Below are 5,121 nucleotides of genomic sequence, written 5' to 3'. Positions count from 1 at the left end.
ACTCTTGGTCGAATTTTTCGACTTAAACAGTGAGCAAAAAATTCCGATTTGCTATATTCTTAGAGCAATTAATTCTAGAAACAATTTGACACCAAAATGAGCTGAGCAATTAATTGCTTTAAGGTACTTTACTCTTGTACGCGAGCCAGCACATCCACACTCTTGGTGGAATTTTTAGACTTAAACAATGAGCAAAATAATCGGGAATAGAGCAAAAAATTAGCAAAAAAATAGTAAAAAAATGTGATATAGGTCGCGTTTGATTGTGCTGAAGTGGCTGTGCCAGCTTAATAGACGTCTGGACTGTGGATGGAGTCACTAGTTCAAATCCCATCAGATGTTAAAAGTTTTTTCCTAGGTATAAGTGGCACGTCCAGTACTTAAACAGGACGCAACAAAAGATGGAGAGGAAATATAATTAATAAAAATTATCTCTAGAAATTAAGTAAAAAATATAATTTTAAAAAATTTAATTGAAAAAATGTTTATTTTTCCTATTTAGTTGCTGTCTAGTATAGGATAGACAGATACTAGATAATTTTTTTATATAGCTGCTAGGAGAACATTACTATCTAGTAGCTAGCTATGATTTTCTACGTGTATGACTGTGTAATATTTTATGTCTAGCTGTTAGCTAATTTTTCTTGTACAGCTACTGGGAAAAGTGAGCATTACATTACTAGCTAGTAGCTAGCTAGGGTTTTCCACGCCATGACTAACATTTTCTGTCTAGCTACTAGCTAATTTTTCTTGTACAGCTACTGGGACAAGTGAGTTACATTACTAGCTAGCAGCTAGCTATGATTTTCTATGACTGTATACCATATTTTATGTCTAGCTACTAGCTAATTTTTCTTGTACAGTTACTAGGAGAAGTAAGCGTTACATAATTAGCTAGTAACTAGCCAGAAATACTAGACAGCGGTTATCTAATGGCGAATTCGATTGATGTGCACTCACTCGATGTTGCTCGGTGCCAGTGGCTAGTAACTTTTGCACTAGTGCCGAAACGATGTGGTGTATGCGATCCGAGTGCGGTTTTACTTGCCTTGATTCAGATCCAGTGCTCCTAGTAACTTGACTCTCTCACTTCCACGAATCAATGCTAATCAATGCACTGCTCTGAATCAGTGATAACCAATTCGATTGGCTTCACTTCAGAGCAAAGAGTTCCGCTACAAAAATGGTATTGTTTGCGAATTCGATTACGAAACGATAAGTTATATTAATGAATTACATGTATTTTTTATTTTTACCTAAATATCGATATATCTTACATGAAATTGTTAATTGTTAATTGTTTAAAAATTTCTGAATTATCTTATAATAATTGTAATTTATTAAATGTTTCTCTCTTTAGACGAAGGTGTCGCTGAAACTACAATAAATATATTAATTAGGTTGTATAATATATAGTTTTAGTTATTCAAATATCACGTACATTATAAATTTGTGTTAATTTGGAATTTTATAATTATCAATTATAATAATAATAATTTTTCAATTTTTATAATAACTTTTATAACGTGTGACTCACTTCTTTATCACTATAACTATTTATAATTTTCACCATATTTTTTACTTTATTAATTTTCGTCTTTTCTAGTTTTAATAATATTTCGCCGTCACTACTGCTACTGGACGTGTCCAGTAATTCGTTTAATACGACAAATATTTTTTCTGCCATCGTAACCTCTTTGCAGTCTTTGCACTGAAATGCACCGTCAAAAGCCCTCAGTGCATCCTATGACAGTGAAACTAGCTCAATCGAACATAAAGAGTTCACTACACTGTGGCAGAGTTACCCAATCGAACCCATTTGTATTGACACTAATCTAGTGCAGTTATGAATCGAACACAAGTGGCAGATGCACCAATAGAGGATAACCTCAATCGAACACGTTAAAACTGAGAGAAGGCACACTCAGTGCACACTAGTGCGCACTAGTGCATCCAATCGAATTCGCCATAAGACACAACTTTTCTATCTCATGACTAGCTAGCCATGAGGTTCAATTTCTACTCGGGTTATTGGTCACTCGCCTGCGATACCTAGCCTAAGCATGAGAAGAAGGAATGACTCTCCTGCTAAAATTATCATTGTTGTTGTAATAGCTGCCCAAGTAAGACGTGTATGGGAATAAAGCAGTGTTCTCTGAAGCTCACTGATATTTGTACATATCTCGTTTCATGCTCTAATCCGTCCTACGGTTCCTAACAAAATACTGCAATACATCCATGAGAGTTTGATTCCTCCCCATTCCCTCTCATAGATTTAGCCATTCCGTCGCCATATTGGCACGTTCGTGAGGATAGATTTCCGCCATTAATCTTTTCCTCTTTTACTACCAACCTCTCCGTTCACCATCGTGTACACATCTTACATTATCATATTTAAGCATCCTAGATAATTATTTTGATGTTCCAACAAAATTATTTTCAGATTTATATCTATAGTTAAAGAATCTACAATAGTTAAAGAAGTATCTATAATTAAAGAACTGTGTCCAGTTTGAGCTCCAAGTTAGCAGTTATGAGTTATATATTAGGCGTCGTCTACAATACACGGAGTAAGAAGTAAGGTCAAGAAATTGACCAATCACAGTCGATTATTCTTCTCACATTCGACTGTGATTGGCCAATTTCTTACTCTTACTTCTTACTCCGTGTATTGTAGATGACGCCTTAATCGATAGGGAGACGTTTGCAGAGTACGAAACAAAAGGTTTTTAATAAGTTTTAATTGCTAAATTCTCTGGTGAACGTACGAACTTTATCCTTCTTCAGCTTCCTCTTTCTTATCGAGGTTTTCTAAAACATCCCAAGTACCACATGATTGTCATCATATGCTCCAGGGCGAACTTCAGAAGATAATAGGTTCGTTCGCGTTGCGTGTTCCAACATACTCTTACCATAGTTCCTACTCATTCCAACGAACGCGTTGGAGTAAGTAAAACCTATGGTAGGAGCATGTTGGAGCATGCGACGCAAACAAACTTCGAAATGTCAACATAGGTCGCGTTCAGGTACTTATTCAGATTAATGAAATGTACACAAATATTTCAGATATTATTTCAATGTCTTTAGTACAACGGTGGGAAAGTGCTTGGAGACTAACACAAAGAAATCAGATAACCAATGGTTGATGATACAATACATATTCATAATAGCGAATTTTAGAACTTTAGCGTTCAGGAAAGTCAGTTTATGAAAAAAGGTTGTGCATATAGAATTTTTTGATCCTTTTTTAATACAACCCTAATCATATCTCAATACTGTTTATCCGGGACCCATTTTCCGAAGCTGAGTATACTACTTTTTAGATACCTCAACTAAACTGTTTTTTCCATTTATCCATGCTATCTTCGTGCTACATAATACGTGTATCACTTATTCATCTGAAAATATTTTTAAAACAGAATATAGGCTTTGTTTGCTGAAGTTGACTATAGATATAGTATAACATTACTTCAAGATAACATTTCTTTTTTGTTTACTTAATAAAAACCCTAAACACAATGTGAGACAACACCGATAGCGATAGCAATAGTGATGAGAATGATAGAAACAGAGGAATCCAACATTCGAGAATGCATATGTCAATGCGTATAGGAACACAGAATAAGGCAATAGTGATAAATTTCCAACGAGTTGGAATTCTGTGTCTATCGCTTTATAGGGCCTATCAATCAGCATGTAAATTTGTTATTTTATTCGTATACGCTATAATCAACAAATGGAAGGATACTACAGCCTTTACGCGTCAGATTGGTTGGTCTTTTACTTCTTTCGCGGCATACCCATGGGTATATAATAACCTAACCCTAACCCAACCATGTATCATAGTTAGGTTAGGGTTAGGATATTATATACCATTAAACTTTCTGAATATTTCTGAGTATTTCTGAAATATGTAGTAGAAACAAAGCGTTATTTTTAAAACTATTTTTGTTAATAACTTTTTAACGAAAGACGACCGTCACCTAAAACCTGTCGGAGATCATTCAGGGTCATGACCTTGACAACATATGTCAAGGTCATAGTCATCAGTGTGGTCTCCTTTAATCTGAATAATTACCAAAAATTTTTATGATAAATGACACAGATGTGACGCTAATAACATAACTTAAGTACCATCATTTTTTAACTAAAGTTTAATCAAGTACAGAAATATTCTGATCTCTTCAGTACTTTTATTATAATTTTGTTAAAATGTTAAGGGCTACGATTAGACATCTTCCCTCTATCTAAGAATCCACGACATCGGCGTATTTATGATAAGTAGCGATCTCGCAGTGGCACTAAATCGATTATGTAAGGAATTACAGGTGAAATTTACTTTCATTTCTCAATCGACATTATGTATTCGAGGATGCTATGAGATCGGATCCGGATTTCGATTATTCAAAATTGAAAAAAGAAAAGACATGTTTAGAATAAGTGTCTAAATTACCACTACAATTGAATATAGCAAAGTTTTTATTTTTATCGAATAGTTAAAGTTGGGTAGAACATAATTTAAGCGATAAAAATAATTTTTTTTCTAGGTTTGCTTTTGCTTTTTTTTTTCAAAGTTCTTTCTTATGCAAAAGTATAGTCAGAATATGAAAAATTTATGTATACTTAACGTTGCACTATTTGATTTGTGTTCTGTTACTAGTCGAGCAATGTACAGTTGATTATTGCCCTAATGTGCCCGTGTATTACATTACCAATTAAATAAATAATGTTAAATTTTTTATTAACCATTCATTTTTTAACGACACTTTATTGTTTTACTGTTGTCATAAAAGTATTAAATAAAGATTTAATGTGAATATGTTTATGATACACTTTTGCCTTAGCTTATACGTCATTATAGTTGCATATATTTGCGTCATTGTATACATTATGTGTAGTACCTTATGTATGGATAAATCAATAAAAAATTGATTACCACAGAAACGAAATTATGTATTACAACAGTAGTTTGAACCATGTGCCATGTCGTTACAAAGGAGAACGTAGTAGTCCTGACGCAATTGCAGATTAGTTACGGCCGATGCACCTGATTTAATTGGCCGAGAAAATTTTCATGTCGGTTTTGTATCTTAGAAATGCTAAATCGCACAATTATCTTAT

The sequence above is a fragment of the Trachymyrmex cornetzi genome, unplaced genomic scaffold, assembly GCF_001594075.2.
Source record: "Trachymyrmex cornetzi isolate Tcor2-1 unplaced genomic scaffold, Tcor1.1 scaffold390, whole genome shotgun sequence".
In the NCBI taxonomy this organism is placed as follows: domain Eukaryota; kingdom Metazoa; phylum Arthropoda; class Insecta; order Hymenoptera; family Formicidae; genus Trachymyrmex; species Trachymyrmex cornetzi.
This window is presented reverse-complemented; position numbering follows the sequence as displayed.